At 40.1% G+C, this 19,505-nt stretch overlaps 1 protein-coding gene across 8 annotated transcripts in view; it reads left to right on the top strand.

Moving 5' to 3' along the window:
• The first annotated feature begins 369 nt into the window (after positions 1 to 369).
• NRIP1 (nuclear receptor interacting protein 1) overlaps positions 370 to 19,505 on the top strand; it is a 70,471-nt gene continuing 51,335 nt past the window's right edge. For 3 of the 8 annotated variants that reach the window (XM_085241234.1, XM_085241198.1, XM_085241218.1), the window contains exons 1-2: positions 370 to 514; positions 6,561 to 6,645. The gene's annotated coding sequence lies outside the window, so the exon portion shown is untranslated. The other 5 variants (XM_085241253.1, XM_085241199.1, XM_085241224.1 and 2 more) reach the window with 4 other exon arrangements.

The raw sequence follows: 19,505 nt of genomic DNA, 5'->3' as shown, positions 1-19,505 counted from the left end.
TGAGGTGCGCGCTAGGAGCTGCGAGGGCATAGCCGGGGGTCAGCGGGACCGGGGGCAGGAGAGAAAAAAAAAGTTTTTCAGAGGAAGGCCTGAAAATAGAATCTCTAAAGCGGTAACCACAGGAAGCCTGTTATGCTTAACGAGCTGGAGGGAAAAAAGAAAACAAAAGAAAACAAAAGAAAAAAAGCTGTTATTTTGGTGCTGTTTTTATTAAATATAGGTCCCGAGGTGAGTTCTCTCTCGGGGCTCCGCGAGCTGCTCCGCAGCGGGCGGGAGGCTGACGACCACCTGCCTGCCCCAGCGGCCGGGAGCGAGAAGGGTTAAGCAAGTTGGCGGAGGAGATGAATGGCGCGGGGGGGAGGAGGGAGGAGGAGGGGCCGGGTTGCGCCGCGCCGGGCGAGGTGGAAGGCGGGGAGGATCGCGGCTGCGGGTTAGGCTTTGAAAGTCAGCCTCGCAGGCATTGCAGCAGAGCCCCGAACCGCGGAGGGGAGCGGCGCAGAGCTCGGCTCGCTGTGTACGTGTGCGGGGTGAGGGGACGGGGGCGCGGGGAGGCTCGGAGCGTCTTCCAGTCGGGGACGGGGCCCCGAGCTCGGAGCCGCCGCGCCCCGTTCTGTCGGAGCCCCGCTCGTCGTGGCGAGGCGAGGCCGGCGGGTGAGCGCGGCGGGCGGGGACGGGCCGCGCGGGGCGGCGCGGCGCTGCCGGGCGGCGGCGGGGAACAATGCCGGGGTGAGCCGGGCGCGGGGTGGTCGCGGCAGGGAGCGCTTCCGGTGGGGCGGGCTGGAAGTTACCCGGCCGCGGGGCTCGGGGAGCCAGAGAGGCGGAAAAGTTAGCGGCGTTTAGCGCGGGGCCGGCCGTAGCGCCGCTCTCCGCTTCTTCTCCCGTCGGCGTGGATTATTTCGGGAGTCGCAGCTGGCTGCGCAGCGCCCGCGGGGTCGGGAGGCGCCGCCCGGGGCAGCGCCGGGACGCGGCCTCGCTGCCCGCCCGCCCGATGGCCGCCGCCTCCCGGCACCGGGGCGAGGCCGTGCTGCCCCCGCTGCCCCGGTACGGCCGCTGCGCGCTCCACCTCCACCTGCGGGCGCGCAGCCTCTGCGCCCGCTCCCTGCCCGCCGGCCCGGGGCTGCGTGCTCAACGCCGGCGCTCTCGCGGTCCCGGGGGGACGTCGCCGTTCCCCTTTCCAGACCACAGGTTACTGTGCGGGTGTGTGTTGGTGTCCCCAAAGCCCTTTAAAGGTGATTTCTCCCGCTTCTCCCTGCGCTGTCGAAGGCTGCTCTGTGTAAGTGTCAGCGGGTAATTAACTTGGAACGGAGCGAAACCTAGGGAAACGTGGTGTCGGAGCGTGGACGGAATAAGAGAAAGCTTCCTTAGTGCACACAGCCTTGTGTCTGTGCCGCGTGTCTGTTTATTATAGGTTTTCAATTTTAGGAAGAGTTAAGCTAAAATGCTTGACACGTGTTGAAGATGTTGGAGGGGAGGAAAAAAAATTGCAGCGTGATTCCCGTCTTTGGCGGTGCGTTGATGTTGGGGAAGGTGACGTGGAAGTTGTTCCCTTCTGTCTCGTCTGTCTGCAATAAGGGAGCTGGGCTGCTCGGGGTTTCCTTCGGAGGGAGCCGGGCGCAGCGCTGGGTGCTCGCTGCCGCTGAGCAGAATTTAACTGAGTCATGGCACAGTACACGTTCAGAGGTGGTGTACCGCTTGGTATAACGGAGAGGGCAGATCTGGTCTGCGAGACGCGGGAAGGTTCCTTGGACAGCTGGGGCGTTCCGAGGGGAGCAGCAGATCCGTACCGACCTGAGGAGCGCTGCCACAGGCAGGGCTGATCGCTGCCCGGCGGCACCTCCAGAGGCCTTGTGGCACCGGCTCACCCGGCTGGGAGCGCTTGTGGCTTAGAGCGGATTCGATGGCATCTGAGTAATCGCTGCTCCGCGTGCAGCAGGAGCAGGCTTCTCGGAGAGCAGTCAGAGCTGCGTTCGAGCTGGTCTCTGGCTTGTGCTGTTGGGACGGCTGTCTTCCTGAGCTTGTGGCTGAGGTCTGCCCTGTTAATGTTATCAGCACTTGTACGGCCTGAGATAGCCTCCAGAATAAGGCAGCTGGGTGCTTTTTTTTTTTTTTTGGTGCATTAAATCCATAGATAGATGGGTGTATGTTTTTGTCGGCAGGAAGGAAGAAGTAACAAGTAGGTACTTGTTACCGGTAGCTGTGTGTTTCAGGCAGGGCTGGAAGCTGACCTCCTGTTGGACTGCCCTGCGGCTCTGAGCTATCTAACCAAGGAGATCTGGCAGTGGCTTTTTTGTTTACCATGTACGCACAGAGTAAAGGAGCTGTCAAGTGCTACACCATGCCGAAATATTATTATTAGTTTAAATACCTTAAGTTCCTCCATTCTCCCCCCCAGTAGTTATGGGATAAAAAAAATTACCGGATGAGATGCGCCTTTCTCTTTGCTCCATGTAACTGTTTCTGCTTCTAAAGTGACAGATATGCTAAACACAGCTGGAGAGCAAAAAATAACCGTTTATTATAGTCGTAGAAACCACGTTGATTAAGAAAAATTGAAAGTGAACCAGTGTTTTTTTTTTAGTTGTAAGCAGGTGATCTGTAAGTGTTGGTTGTATCACCTTTGATGTCTGATAGTCTGCTGCGTGTAGGATGACTTCTGTAACATAAAAGGCATTAAAGACTTCATTTTTTTTTTTTTAAATTGATTTACTAAAGGTTGTAGAACTCATATGTGGTTTAACCTACTGGTAGGTATTTGCTTGTAGCTGTTATTTAACGTTGGATTTTTTTTTTAAATCGTTGATAAAGACTTGTTTGCTTGTTTTAAAGCTTATTCTGACTTTTCAAAGCTCGCTTTTTTTTCCCCCTGTATTTGAGCATTGGCAAAAGGCTTCTGCAGTGCCAGCTGTATTATTGCTAGCCATGAGAGCACTGTTAATTTTACCAGTGACAGTGCAGGACACACTAAAAGATAAACTATGCCTTGCATTGTGTGGAGCACATGTATAAACTTGCCCAGGGCAAAGCTGGGGAGTTGCATTTCCCACGGTCAGCTGTCTTACTCAACCCTCCACACCTCATTGCAGGGCTATCATGGATAGGGCTCTAAGAGTGTAGTGTCTTGTTAATCTTATGGACTGGCCTGAACCTTCAAATCAATTGATTTGTGCTTTCGTTTCTGTATCCAAACATACAAGGAGTGCAGAGAGAGCTGAGTGTGGGAGCCCCAACCCTCAGAGCAGGGTTTGGACACATGGGAATGGTGGCCAATTGGCCAAACGTGGGGACCTAAGGGGCTCTTCTACAGCCAGTTGGGTTTCCCAACCACTCAGTGACAGGCTGAATGCTTGACTGGGTTATAGGTGATAGGTGGGATAAATATCCTATGGAAGTAAAAACTGGATAAATACCCCTTGGGGATGAGAAGTGTGAATTTTGAAGTACAGATCATTACTGCTCAGCAGGGGTTTAATGATAGGCAAGTGGAAAGAAAGATAACGTAGGTAGGGAATGAAGTCTGAACAGGAGGGAAGTTTGCAGGAGAATATGCACAAATGGATAAAAAAAAATAATAAACTTGTCAATCTTTCTAAACCATCTTAAACCAGAGGTAAAAAGGTAATGTTAATAGCAGGATGAGAGCAAACCACAAATGCTAGCAGGCCATCTGATAAGAGTGTAACCACCTGTGTTGGTCTGCCCACAGCACGTGTGAGGGAAGTATTTTAAGTGTGATGCATCTTTTGAGTATTATGGTGTTAGGATTTTAATAGTTGAATTATAAAATGATGTGCTGATGTTGATGAGCAGTATTTTAAGTGGGCATCTTCGATCACACAGACTTTCTTGAGTTCTTTAGTGGGATGGTATGCCTGAAGGAAAATGGGAAGAATTCTTTCTTGCTTGAGATATGTGTATACGTTTTAGTGTTTCTGGATCATCTGTTTCAAATACACTTAGAAATGTGACCAGACCTATATACCATTTGGAAGACTTAATTTCATAATTTGTTTAGCTGTCTGTTGCAGGTCCCTGCACTTGATGGTTAAAGGCAAATAGGAGCTGAGTCTCCTGCTGCATGTAGGATGGGAAGCAGCAGTTGTTAGCCATCTTATTTTGACTCAAATTCTCCTGATGTGGTCTTTTACTGAAATTGTTACTGGAACTCGCTACTCCTTAATTACCTGGCTAGAGAGGAGTTCTGTTTTCACACATTTCCTTTCTAAAAATCATTGTCTTCAGTAGAGAACAGCTTACAGACAAAATCACATTAAAAGTAATATATTGTCTGTTAGCCATGGGTTTGTAAGAGGTTGAGTATACCATAGAGAAACTCAGTGTTGGGAGAGTAGTTTGGATGATGTGTTCTTTCTCTTCTTGAGGAGGGAAGTTGTGAGAAGTTGACCACAATAGATCAAATAGATGCTATGTGTGAAATGTATTTGAGCCTTGACTGCACCTGTTATTTAAAAACAAAGAAGAGAATATATCACTGGCCTCAGAAAAGCATTTCTGTCTTTCATGGTACAAGTATGTAATGGTGCAGAAAAATAATATTTCTATCCTTTGGATCCATCTCAGGTGATTGCTCTGTACTGATTATTTATGTAATTGCATATCACACTTTCAGCAACTTACAAGAACTTAGTGTTCTTGATTGTTACTCTATTCCCTATTGTAAGGCATGCAATCCAAGTCATCCTGCCATTAAATTTTTGGGAATTGTATTTCAATCTAGCAAAGCACTTCTCAAATGTCATTGAAGAAATATAGTATTTCCCCCAGAAATTCTTTTGCTTTTTTTCTCTGAACACTTAGAAACCTTGTAGTAATGTGGAACATACAAAAAGATTGCTTAATGCTGTCCTAAATGATATCCTGTGTATATGTTGTACCTTGATGGCAATACAGCAGTGTTGTGGTTTTTTTTTGCTTGTTCTTCATTAGATAGAAATCTGTCTTCTCCTACAAAAAAGAGTACTTAAATGAAACCACTCGTTAGTGGTGCAAAACAATTTTTTTTCCCCTCCTACATCTGTAGTAGTGAACAAGTACTGAAGTGGACTATTCTTCTGAAGGTGATTTGAGAATATGGAAAAAATATACATATTATTCCCTCTAGGGAAGTTCTGCTCGTACCTCTTTGTTTTTTGTTTTTTTTTTGACTGCATTTATAACTTAATATTTCTTTTCCTAATTTAATCAGAATGTTGCAGCTTGCTACTGCTCTGTGGTGCAAGTTGGCTTATTTTGTGGTGTATCTAGGGAAAGAATCTGAAATAGTCTCTGTATATAGTATTTCAGGGTATTTACTTACTTTTCTGCATAATGGATTCACTGCTTTTGTTAGATCTTTACGTTGGCTGTAGCCCAGCATGCTGCTTTCACTGACCTGGTGTCTTTTGAATAGGTCTTTTTTTGGATGATGACCTTTCTATCAACAAGTATATCTTTTTTTTTTTTCCCAGGTAGCACATCACAGTATTCAGTTAGATGTTGTCTCTAAGCTGGCTTTAGCCCAAGTGGCTTTGCAGAAGAGGGCAGTGCTGCAAAACTCACATCTCCCTTTCTACCCTACAGCCCTGGTAGCCACTTGTGGAGTCCTCCATGCTGGAGGAGTTCAGCATTTAAGAAGTTTTGTGTATTTTGTATATGGCCTTTTTGAGAATAGAGGCTTATGGTGAGGAAAAGAGAGCTCTTCCATTTGCCCCATGAGAGAAGGAGAAAGTTCAGCAAAACTGGGAATAATTTTGTTTTGTTTGTATTTGATTATAGTTAAATTTGACTCATTATGCTTGTTAAATATGCTTCTCAGGGTGATAAATTAATTGGTGAAAGAGAATTTAATGTGAGCATTGTTCTTGTGACAAGCCTCATTAAAGGTTAAGTAGTACAGATAGCAATGACCTGGCCTACCTGTAAGTTTTTATCTTTTAGCACAAGTTACAGACAGTACAGAAGTACTGAGGAAAAACATTTAAGGTGGTATTGGTAACGTTGAACAGCTTTGAAAATGAGTATTCTATAGTATTTCATTCCTAAATCTTAAAAGAAAGTTATGCGTTTTTACTTGCTTTAGTTTTTTCTAACGAATTTTGGGAAGTTGCATTCCACTGTTGTATTGTGATCTCATCTTTTCCTGTTAAAGGATTCCGAAAAAAAACTAGGATTGAGACATGCCTAGGTGTGAGTATGAAGTTGTGCTTGCTACGTATGAAGGTGGACATCTGTGTTACAGCTTTTCTTGAATGAAGTGAATTAAAGCAGGAGTGTGTCTTCTGAATCAAAACTGAATGCAGACTTGCTTCTTGCAGAAATAACTGTCCAGTTATCTAGACAGTACAAGTCTAGGGAAGGCAAGTATTTGATTTGCTAATGCTTCTGTCTGGAAAACTTTGATTTCTGATGTTGGGAGCTGCGTTTTTCTTATGAGATAGGAAGTGATGCTGTATTTCAAATATTTGTTACACTAATAATAAGAAGGTCAATACGGATTGGAAGAAAGGAAATTCTTCCATCCAGTATGCGGATTTTCCTAAGGTAACTTTTTTTTTTCCTTTCAGATGAAGCATGGAATTGCTGAGGGAGAAAATTAGTGCATCCTTGGACTCCTGAAGGAAGAGCCTTCCTTATGGGACCACTTTCAAGGTAAATAACTTGCTTCAATTATTTGGTTTGAGTTTCTTCTTTGTCTTGCCAATCTATCATGCAACTTTTTACCTTTGTATAGGTCCTCTAGGATTGTGGTATAAGGTGGTAGATTTTTCAAGTTAATACTTCTATTTCTGTGACAGATTTGATTTTCTTTTAAAGTGTGTGTGCCAGTTGAGGAGAAATAATCATTTTTAGTAGTTTTTTTACATGGAATTTGCTGGTAAGTCCTGAAGATTTAGCCTGCTTGTTTAGGAGATAGTTGCTGAATAGACAAGAACCTGATTTACATGTAGTTTCAGAGTGAAAGAGAAGATGATATAAACACTGTAAGTTTTTTTTTTTTTTTAAATAAAACAGATCCAAACTGAGATCCTCTAGCAAGGGACTGTCAAGTAAAATCATTAGATATTACATTACAATGGCTTGTAGACATTTAACACTGCTGTCATTTTGTTTGGATATACTCCCTTGATTCCTATTTTCCAAATCCTATTTTCCTTTGATACTAGAGAATAATTCCCCAAGTGTTGTCCAGTGATTGCTTATGTATATGCACTTTGGTCTGTGAGTAATTTTATTCACTTGAGTAGCCCCACTGTCCTCGGTGGACCTACAAGCATGCCTAAGAACTTGAGAATGCTGATGAGCATAAAGAATACAATTTGGGCATGTAATGGTTGACAAGCAATTGTTTTGTTTCTGGCCTCTCTTAGGACTCATTTGCATTGCCTCCAGTGGCAACTTTTGGGAACATTAGAAAGGGAAGGTCTAGAATGCTGGAGGCAGTCGTATCAAATTCCAGCCTGAAAAATTTCTAGCGTATCCACCGTAATTACACAGATGGCAGATAGAAGGGTGTATTTTTCTTTTAATAAATCTATGTGTTTCTTTACTTCCTTTTGAATGTAGCATTGGTCAATGTGCTGCAACTTGAGCATCTGTAACGCAGCGAAATATAGCAGAATCCTCAGAAAATGTTTGTATTTTGTACTGGGAAGATTTGAATTTATGCAGGAATCACTCTTCTGGAAATAAAGGGAAATCAAGATGAGGGATTTTTTTTTTTTTTTTTCTCCTCAGGCTTCCTATTTGACTCCTCAAAAAATCTAACAATGTTACAGTGGTTCTTAGTTGCCCGAGAAATTGCATTTATGTGGTGGTCAATTGCATTTCTGCTGATCTGAGAATTGGTAAGATGGGCACTTTAGAATTAGAACAAAATTAATAGCAATTTATGACTTAACTGTTGTTGTGGTCAGCACTTGATGATGGCTTAAGCAACCTTGCTAGAGTTTCCTAGAGAGTGGCTTTTGTGTCAACAGGGTTTTTGAAGTGTTCCACATCTTCAAAAATAGTTCTGAGTACTTGAAAGTTTTATTTCAAATTGTTACCTGTGTTTAAATCTGATTCCATTCAGAGTTGCCAAAGTCTGTGTTCTAAGTAAGGGTCTTACACTTGCGTGTCAGCTTGTCAGTAAAATGGTTAAGCTAAAGATTTGAGGAAAAAATGTGTTTCAGCGTACATGTGGCTGGTAACCTTTGCAAAGTTTGCATTACTTTTCCATTTCTAACCAGCATTATAACAGTTATTGTTATACGTGCTGTGGGTTTTTGGGGAGGGGAGTGAGTGGGTGTGGAGTGTCCATGGGTTCATTTATTGTTTATAAACATTGCTCATGGAATACCTGTCTTGATATGCAGCTCTGTATTATATGCTATTGTGAACAGTTTTAACGTTGGAAGGCTGTTGTTATCTTGATTGAATATTTGTTTTTATTTCTAGAATTGCATTTCTTAAGTCAGAATTTCTTGAGATTTTGTAAAAGTCATTATTGTAGTCATTTGGATTCCTCCAGAAAAGTACTGCTTTGCAAATGTAACTGTTAGTCTGCTTGGTGCTGTGTGATTTTTGGAAATTGCAGGATGGGAAGGTAGTTGTGTTGTTTCAAGCAGAGTGCACATTGAAGAAAAGCTGTAGTGTTGAGCTGAAATTTATGAACTATGTTCTTATTATAAGTTTATATAGATATTTTTTTTTTTTTGCGTGAGGGGTCAATAGATTCAACTCATGAAATGATACAGATGAGAATTAAAAACTAGAGTAATTAAAATTATGCTGTCAAAAGAACAAGGTGGTGACTCAGTGTTAGGAAAGCTGGCAGAAGCAGCCTTTAATTGAAGAAGAATTGGTTGCTGTAAACCAATTACAAGTTATTTTTAATGATAGGTTTCAGAGAACAGCAAATGAGTGTAGTGTGATCTTGACTGATAGTATGTTCTTGTTTTAAAATAAATAAAAAGCCCAAGGATATGAAGTTAGAAAGAGAAGTTTCGTTTTTCCCCTAATAGGACAAAGTAGAGTACGGAAGTGAAAGAAGGTCTGCCTTTTGCTGTGAAGCATTTGGGTGCGTTTTAACATTGGAAATTAACATAGGTGTTGCTTCCATTTTGTCAGGCTAGTAAATTTGGTAAAGGAATGGGTGATTGAAAGGCAGAGATGTTCCTCATTCTCTCTGTAGCTTGGCAATTCTGTATTTTACAGCAAACTTTTTAGTGTAACACATTTGAACTTGTACTAGATAGGGTTAATAGGCTAGAACAAAAGGTCAGAGCATAAGGCATTAGGCTTAATTAAGGGAGAGCAGGAGTGGCAGGAGTATGTGACAGTTAAATGGGTTTCCCACAGACTAATGTCTGTTACAGTGCAACCATGCCTCAACTTAAGTGGGTTATTTTGTGCGAAGGGCAGCAGTGATTAGCAGTTTGACATGCCAGACATTTCTGGCCAATCCCATCTGTTTTAGAGGTTAAAAAAGCACACCTTTATGAGCTGATAGATTGATTTGTGTGCCTGTCTGGTAAAGATTAGAAGTCCAAGGCCAGTGCTGTAAATGCCAGTTATAGAATATTGTACTTTCTTAGTTCTTTCTTTAAATGATCAACTATTTAGTAATGGGGATAACAGCTATAAAAGTGACCGTACAGTATGAAAAACGTGGCAGGGATTCGGAAGTAAGCATTTTGAACCAGAAAGGTCTGAGTGGAATGCTTCCTCTTCAGGTCTGTTATCAAGTTTGGCCTGTAAGCCTTGGTCATTTTGTAACGGAGCTTGGAAAGGGAATCTATCTTCATGTGTTTCTACATAAGGTTCACAGCTTTTTTTAAAGAGATGGTTATAATGTATATTTCCAGAAGTTGCCTGCCTTAGTACTAGCAGTTTTTCAGTTTCTAGCACAGCTGGAGAAAAGAGAATTTCAGTGCTTTAGAGGATTCAGTATTTATACCTCACTTTGTTACATCCTCTTTCCTACCCATTCTATTACTGAACTGTGATGGTATAGGCCTTTTTTTTTTCTGTTGCTGTTGTTTTTTTTTTTCTCCTTTCTTGTTTTCTCCTTTCTTGCTATCATTCTCTGGGTAAGGTGGTTGGTTTTTTGTTTTCCTGATTGTTTTGTGAAGTTGCCTTATAAGCTTTAAATAAAATAGATGGCACAGTAAGTCTTGACTGTTTCTTGTCATCTTTATGACTTTGTAAAGTCAAAGTTACATTACTATTAATATGAGACTATTAATAAATCGTTGATGCAATAAAACTGTTTTTGATAACGTTCAAGGTTCATACATAGTTGAAGGTGATTATCCTATTTTAAAATCAAGTAGAGGTTAGACAGTGTTGTAAGATACTGTCTGTGGCCCCAAATGATAGCATCATTTCCAGTAGAGAGTCTTTGTCATTTGAAGTAAATATGTGGTTTTGAATTAAATTGTTAATTGTAAGTGTACTCTATGGCAGCATGCTGATTAAATGTTGATTCTTTGAAAAGCAGTGATATATGGTCTTATTTTTAAGAACTAAAGCTCTCATTTTAAAGAGCTGCTGTTTAAGCTTTCCCCTCTGTTCTCCATTCTGGCAGTGACAATTGTACCTAAACTACTGAGAAATAAAACTGCATAAAAATAAGATTTGGCATCTTACATTTATATTCCTACATTAATTAAAAATTAGCCACCTGTCTTAAAACTTTTTTCTGACTTGCAAGTGCCATTTTCTTTTTCTTAGGTAGTTTAGTATCTTCTGCTTTTTTTTTTTTTTAAATGATTTGATACTCACATTCTAAAGACTGTTCCACATACCCGTACTGTACTTTTGCTGTAACCACTTTTATTCTGTTTGTGAAAAGATCTGACTTGTGACTTACGAAAAACTTGTCTTCACTTTACCTAGCTTTGTAAAAGCTGCCTTAATTTTTCTTTTTGTTCTTGTGGAAGTCTCTTGTTTGAAAAGCCTAGGAATAAGGAGTGTTTTCAGTGTCCTTTAGGATGAGGAAGGCATTGTCATTGCCTTGCAGTTTATTTAGCAACGCGGAGCTGGAATGGGCATACACAGCTTCATGTTCTCTATGGAATAATATCTATTTAAATGATTTGGATCTAATACATATTTACATGGAAAAACATCTTGCCCTTCTCTGTGGAGAGAGAGAAGGTGAACAAGCATAAATTTTATAATACTCATTGCTTCCCTTGCACTAAATCATACTTAAATTGCAGAAGGCTGTTGGCTTTAAAGTGGTGTAAAAAGTGCTTGGCTAGTAAGGTGAGTGTTCAGGGAGATTTACCTAATTTAATACTAAGAAAATGTCAGCTGTTGTGCATTGATATGCGATTGCCTAAATCCAGAAGCCACGCTTCAGATTTCCATATATGCATATTTGTAATATTTTCCTGTTCATAACACAAAAGAGAACCCTGAAATGACCCATTAGTGCAGCGTGCATGCATACTATATTTTGGCTAATTGCAGTGTTATTGATAATACCTGAGCCATCATGTAGTGTCTTGGGAATGAAGGTAGATGCTGTGGCTCCTGTTCTGCTCTTTCAGGGCAGAATGTACTTTATCAAGTTTCTTGTAATGATCATTATGAAAATCTTTGTATAATTAGCAATTCCTGCTCTGATCATAGCCCACGCTCTGTAAGAGAAGTTGTCAGGTAACATGATGATTATATTTGGGACTGCAACACAGGATACTTTCTTTCCATACCTTAAGGATAGTCTTGTTTTGTTGATGAGAGTGGGAGTTCAAGCAGTGGTTTTTATTGAGCTTAGGCTTCCTTCCAAGTCTGCTCAGTTCATGAAGTACAGTAGCATGAAATCATCATGGTGGCTTCTCATCTTTGATAAGTTTATGCAAAATCATTGGTGTTTATTGATTACAACAGCACACTTTACCAAATATTCTGTAATTGTCAGTGAGTCTGTTGCATCTTTTTAATGTTGTTTCTTACATTGCACCTTTCAGATAAAATACTATAAAATATTTGCATGAAATATTCATACCATATAAAAAAAAATTTAAGTTATCCATTGTCTTCAGCTTGGATTTGTCTTTAAAAAAAAAAAAAAAAGCACAAAAAACAAACAGCAAACTCTTCTCATGAGTGTTTCAGGTAACTCTTCACAGCCACCTCCCCTTTCATTTCCCCTCTTGCCATATAACTGATGAATCCCTGACTGGGGTAGACTACAGACTGGATAGAAAAGATGCTGCACCACATTTATGTGAACTGGCCTGCTGTGGATTTCTCCTTATTTTAGATTTTCATACTCTTTGACCTTGTAATTGTTGACTTTGATCTGGAACAATTTCAAAGTCATGTAAATGAATGTAATTAAGGTATTGCTTATCATCTTGGAGAGTTCACAGAGAGGCTTATTGGCTAGAAAGGTTTGTTTACTTTAATATGGAAGGTTAATATAAGGTTAAATTTTACTCTGTAAAATGGCTTCATAGTGTTTTTATTTAGCAGCTGAAGGAAATAATGCTTGAAAAGGCAAATAATAGTTTTATCTGACCTCCATATGTCTTCTGTAGCTTGCATTATTGGGAAAATTTATCTTCATTGCTTAGTATTACTGCAGTCTTCCTTTCTCTTCATTCTATGAAGAGAATGTCTCAAGCTTATTTGTCAGCCCTTATGTAGGAAAGGAACTACATTATGGGAAGAACTACAGAAATATTTGACAATAATTGCTGTAAGTAGTCCATCCGCTTCCACTTAAATCTTCTATTTCCCATCCCCCTTCTTTCAAGAATGGAATTTATGCTTTGTCCTTCAGTAACTTCTCGTGTTTTATTCCTACTGCTACCAAAATAAAGGTGAAAAACAATATAAAACAAGAGGAAAAAAACATCAAATTAGTGGTTTCTGCCTTCTGCAATGGTGCTTAGGCCTATATTCTTGTCTGTACTCTTCAGTTTCATTTGAATAGACTTGCTTTGCTTATCACTTACAAAAACAGCATTTGCCTGAGTGTTGCTTTTTTTTTTTTTCCATTCAATTTAGAGTAAGTACTTCTGTGGAGTTAACAAAAAGGTTACATGGCAAATGTCATGTAGAAAACTCCTTTCTGATACCTTTTTCATCTCCTACTTGTGGCCTTTTTTTTCTAGCTAGAAAAGCTTACGTACTTGAGGTGGGTGATGGCTGAACACGCTTGGGCACCACAGACCTGTACTGCACTGAGTTCAGGATCGAAGGATGAAGCTATGTGAAAATTGGAAACACCTCTTTCAGCACAACTCTTTCTGGAATCGTTTAGACATCGAGGGCTGCTGGCTCGTCTGCTTTAGTTTTGTAGAGTACTTCCTTCTGTCATTTCTTCCTCCTGTAACAAAAGTAGTACCTAGGCTACTTAATCTTGAGGCTTCTAGCTTTTTTCTTCTTACTAGAATGCCATTCTAGTATCTAGAATGTACAATTCTACATTGTAGAATGTACTAGATAATGCAGGATGAGAGTAATGTCCTTTAAAGGCTGATTAATGCAATGAATGCGTTAACTGACATATTTCTAGCTTTTGGAGATACCCTATAACTCTTAGGTATGAGTTCTAGTCCTTGCTTCCGAAATATGCAGTGGGGTAATAGCTTGTATTTATTTATTTGTTTTTCAATTCATAGTAATAGTCATAACCTGAAGTAACCTTAAGTTGCTTTTGTATATGGGAGAAGGAGTATAAGAAGCTAAAACTGAAGGTGGATCTTGAATAGTGGTCTAACTGAAGTGCATGGGGAAGAGGACAACAAACAAGTTCAAGTGAAATGCTTCACCTTTTCAAGTTAAAAGGAAGCATATTGTTGATTTCAGTAAGGTTAATGTCTCTCCTTAATTCTAGAGCTTCATGCATAATGGGCAAGGGATAGATGGCAATGGGGTGGAAAGGCAAAAACAACTGAAAAATGTTCTTTATCTATTAATTCAGGTATTATTTATGGAAGATAAGGCAAGAATCCATATGCTTTGGTCACTTAGTTTTTGCTTAGCTAACGTAACAAGAGCACATCTGTTCCTAACTTTTCAATAATAGCCACATAAGAGTGCAAAACTTTCTGAAGATGAATAATTCTTTGCTGCTGGGAAGTTAAGGTGATTTCTCAGGCATGAGTCCTGGTCCTATCAATTCTGGGCTACCTTAAGTTTTATTCAGTGTAAATGCTGAACAAACACTAATTAACTGTGGTGATATCATTTTGTAACTTCTTTGCACTCTCTCAAGTAGGTTCAACTGTAGAGATGAAAAGATAACAAAGTTGTGCAGAATCAGGTTTGCTGTTTACTGAACACTGATTTGTCTTTGGATTGCAACATAGTGTGCAAGTTTGGTGTCTTTCTTTATGTAACTCTTCAACATAGCCATCTTAAGCTCTTTTAGTAGAGTCCTTTTTGATATGTTCAAGGTCCTCATTACACAAATAACCATAGACTGATTTTTTTTTTTTTTGACCTGAGGAAGATAGGTGGTCAGTTTCCCAAACTACTTTTTTCTGTACATAAAGATTTGTTGTTAGTCATTTTTTACTGCGAGCTCTCATAAAAAAGCATATATTTACTGTGCTCTTCAAACTTTATAGCCCCACCTAATTTTCTGTTTTACATAACTCCGTTCTGGTTTTGTTTTCTAAGTATTTTAGTGTGCAGTAGAGATGGACAGTATTTGGACATGACTTATTGACTGGATGTATTGTTTTACACTGTGATACAGTTCTGATATTTTCAGAGCCTTGTCTAGGCAAATGCCAGCTGTATTTTCCTTTTGCAAAACAGAAGCATTAAAGTAGCTTTTAGGGTGTATTTGCTGACGATCATACAGTTTCTGTGGCTATACTTTACAGCTTTGCAGTTTTTCATACTTTTTGAGGAAAATTGGTGCGTGCCTCACAAGATAGCAGAAGCACAAACAATCAGATTTCCCTTGTTGTGGCCTTTTGGGTTTGCACCTATGGAGGAATAACTGCATATATCAGTACAGGTTCAGGGATGACCTGCTGGAGAGTACCTCTGTGGAGAAGGCCTTAGATGTCCTGGTGAACAACAGGTTGGACATGAGCCAGCAGTGTGCCCTTGTGGCCAAGAAGGCCAATAGTATCTTGGGATGTGTTAAAAGAGTGTGGCAAGAAGGCCGAGGGAGATGATCCTTCCCTTCTACTCTGCCTTGGTGGCACATTTAGACTACTGTGTCCAGTTCTGGGCTTCCCAGTTCAAAAAAGACAGGGATCTCATAGAAGGAGTCCAGGGGAGTGCCATAAGGATGATAAAGGGCCTGGAGCATTTCCTATATGAGGGAAGGCTGAGTAACCTACATCTGTTCATACTGGGGAAAAGGAGACTCAGAAGGGGTCTGATTAATGTTTACATATGTCTAAATAGGTAAAACCAGACTCTTCTTGGTGGTGTGTAGCAATGTGACAAGAGGTAGTGGCCTAAAATTTGAACATAGGAAGTTCCGTAGAAGTAGGAGGAAGAGCTTCTTTACAGTAAGAGTGATGGAGCACTGGAACAGGCTGCCCAGATAGGAGGCCCCACAACCTATGGAGATGTTCAAGACCCATCTGGATGCCTACCTGTGTGACCTGTTCTAGGGCACCTGCTTTAGCAGGGGAGTTGGGCTTAATGATCTTCTGAGGTCAGTTCTGACCCCTGTGATTCTGTTCTACTGCTTAAGTAGACATACGGCCTCAGATATTGGTTACTGTTTGGATAATATTGTATGAATTTAACATGTAAGCATGCTGTTGGTCTTTTCCTGTCCTCCTTAGATCATTGTACAGGAGAGCAAACACATGTAGATCTGCCGTCTGATACAATTCTTGTTAGTTTACTCTTTGGTGCTGTGGCAGATGGACTTTGTTATTCTTTCTTTTCTCCTGTACTGGCAGGAGCAAATTGAGTTTGCTGTGATCTCCTTACCTGCTGAGGACACTTGCCTATCTGGTTTCGAGAGCACCTGCAGAGTTCCAAGAACTCCATTGAAATGTCCTAGAATGTCCAAGATTGTAGAAAGAATCATGGTTTTATTTTGTCTTTTAATTTTATACTTTAATTTGAAGAGGAAATAGATAAGGAAAAGCGTAATCGGGTATTTCAGAAGACAGTGATTTTTTTTTTTTTTTGTCAGATTTGAGATTCTCCTCTAGTTTTGCTAACGGAATTTTTGTAAAATCAGAAGTCTGTCTTCTAGCATCTTTTCTGTCTAAAATTCAAATCTGTACTGTTAAATAAATGACTATACTAATCCACTATTGTATAGAAAGATGTGTTACCGAAGTAAATTTATCTACTTAATAAATTTGTCTAGAGATGCTGATAGCACATTCACTAAAAGTTATTTCAAAGACTATAGTTTCTTTGTTGCTGAAATATAACGTAAAAAAAAATCTTAACATCTTATTAACAGCTCACTGTAACACTCATCCTGAGTTAAAATCAGCATCCCCTAAATACTCCCATTCTGTATGTGTGTTTATAGTATAGAAGCATCACTTAGAGCCATAGAAGAGAGATGTGGGTGGGGACTCGGGTTAAGCTACATTAAATAAATCTGCATGCAAAAATGGGCATTTCCAAAGATACATTCTGCAAAGGAACATGCGGAGTTGAACATTCTGTGTGTGTATGCCTTGCACTTTCTGTACATGCACGCTGAATTTAAGAAATGCTTTCTGAATTTCTCTGTTTTAGCCATCCTAATGGGCCCTGGATAGTCCTAGAGACTGGGCTCTCTGCTCTCAGTAAGGTGAGGCTAGACTGTGCAAAAACAGCATGAAACCTTGACCTGTCCCCATGTAAATTGCTGGGATTTAGCTGGCTACCATGTATTAGGAGACTGAGCAGAGGCCACCCAGATTTGAAGATGTTTTGTCTTTGACAGAGAATTTGGTCTTGCTGGAGTTCTTGATTCCTGTCATCAATCTTTAATTTATGCAGCTGTCTAAACTGTCATCTGCAGTAGGAATTTGTGTATGCGATGTCTGTTCAATATTCCGTGGTCTAGAGTTTTACTCTGAAGACTATAGGAGACCTATCACTAAATATGGATGTCTCTATGTGAATGAAAGAGCAGAAAATGACTGGTTATTTCCAAATCAAAAAGCCCCTTTGGAACTATTGATAGGTTATTAACATCTTATTGACTGCAGTTACCACAGATAAGGGAAGGATTTACTCTAGTTAGTAAGATGTGGCCACTGGAGAAACTCACCAGCCTTATTTTCTGAAATATAGTAAGACTATAATGATGCTTGTTGGTTTACATTGAGAAACTTTTTTTGATTGTGTACTTCAAGTGCTTTTAGGGTTGCCTGTCTAAGCACTTTATTCCTTACCCGAGCCTGAGATAGCATGTGCAGTATAGAATTGAGGGGATGAAGTAAGGCATTTTGTTTTAGATGTTTTTTTTTTTTTAATGACACTGGGAAGACTAGGATGTGATCTTTGACACAAACAGTTTTGAACCAAATATGGAAATGTAAGTAATGAAGCAAACTTAAACTGTTAAATACATACGCTGGATAAGCAGCTTGTATTGAAGGGATGGTCTTTTTGTCTTACTGAGCTGCCAGTAGTCCACAGGACTGCATGTGCTGTAATTGCCAAGTACTAATTACTTGACTAATAAATTACTTCCTTCAAATATTGTTTTTTCTTGGAAAAGTATGTTTTAACACCTATATTCTTAAGATTTTGAATAAAATGATACAGATGTTGGATTTGCTTTGGACTTCCAATTTTTCATCTCTGAGTCTACATGTAATTATCAGGCTGCATGGTAAATACTAGCTTAGCATCTGTTGCTTGAGCTATTATATCACAGTGCTGGAAAGAAGCTTTGTAACAATGTAAGTGGGTGCTTAACCCATATTGGGTTTGCAAATAGCTTCATAAACTACAGCCAGGGTTTAATACAGTTATTTACAGTACTAAGTATTCTTTTTTCTGTCACTTGAACATGTTTTTAAAAACAGAAAAACATTGATTCAGCACTGTTTAAATGCAAACGATCATATTGATTCTGATTTGGAAACCTGCTATGAGTTACAGAGTACAATTTTGTATTTTAATCTTTCATAAAGAAAAAAATAAGGTTTGTTCCTTTTTTTTCCTCTTTGTTTCTTAAAAGCCTGTCTTAAGCTTTATAAATACATAAGGTGAACTGCCTGGGTGTTTCTGTTAAAATAGTAGATAAAAATTTGTTAATGGCAGGGGCTTATGGAGTTCTTCTTTCTTTACATGAACTCATTATGGGCATCAACATTTTCTTTCTCTTCTCTAAGTAATATTTTGGAAATAATTGGAAGAATAGATGGAAGGAATTTTTTTTTTCTTAATATGAAGGTGGTTCCAGCATCAGTCTTTCTTGCCATTGGCCATCAGTTAACTCAAACTGTGTATTTGAATTAGCTTTGCTTGTTTGTATTAGCATGGTGTATTCTTAAAATTACTACTGTTCCTAATCAATCTTCCCTTAAAGACCAAAAGAACAGTGTGATCTGAGAAATCTCTGGTATCAGATGAATGTTTCAGGCTTTTAAACACACTTTCTCTTATTAATAATTTAGAGTGACCTGGTCTTGTTCTTCTATTAGTACAAAGATGACTTGCTTTTTCTGGACATCTTTCCTTTCCAGTTGGACATAACAGAAGTACATAAAGACAGAAGTAACAGCAAATGGAGGTGTGTATCTGGAGGTGAGTGGTGCTGGTTGACTAGCAGTGGAAGTGTTTCATCCAGCCTCTTTGTAAGTGTTCTGTAACTTGCTGTTTTTGGGGCATTTACAGCCAGCAGTCTCTCAGCCTTCTGCATCAGGACAAAACAAACAAACAAAAATCATCTACTTGAGGGGGGTTCCATTTCAGAGAAATAAACTCCCTGTGACCTCTGCATGAAGCTATAGGGTAGCCTGTTCTTGAGGCTGCACTTCACTGCTGCTATAAACCTTCTGTTTTAGAAGTAGGCAGCTGCCTGTCTGCAAGGAGGACATGGGTAACAAGAACAGATTTGGGCAGTTCTTCAGCAGCTGCATTGGCTTTCTTTTTTTTTTTTTTTTTTTTTTTGTCTTCTGGGTGCAATTCAGGGTTTTGGCCTTGATTGCTTTTTGGCCATAACGTGACTTGAGCTCTAGCTGAGAGGCTGCCTACTTTTTTGATCCAGCATAGCAATTATTGTCAACTAGGATACTTGACCTAGATCATCCTAAGTTTTAATGTCAAGTAGCCATTGGCAGGAAGTTCTCTGAGAAGGACTTGTGACTATGGAATGTGTTCCCAACCTGGTCTGATGGAATCAGTTTGCTGAAGGAGCTCAGTGCCAGGCATATCATATTTCTTTGCCTGTGGAGATGAGGGATTGTTCAGTGCTTCTCCTGCTTTCCAGTGAAGAAAGACAAGTTCATCCTGATTTATAGTGGCTACACTGAGATTTTTCACTTGAGCCATATAGGAAGACACATGAAGCATATTTCAGAGAAAACCCAGCATTCTTATGTATATTCATAAAAGGGCTTTTTCTGTGA

This window comes from Meleagris gallopavo, chromosome 1, assembly GCF_905368555.1.
Source record: "Meleagris gallopavo chromosome 1, MGAL_WU_HG_1.1, whole genome shotgun sequence".
In the NCBI taxonomy this organism is placed as follows: domain Eukaryota; kingdom Metazoa; phylum Chordata; class Aves; order Galliformes; family Phasianidae; genus Meleagris; species Meleagris gallopavo.
Note: the sequence above shows the minus strand (reverse complement) of the source record. Positions and strands in the feature narration are given on the sequence as shown.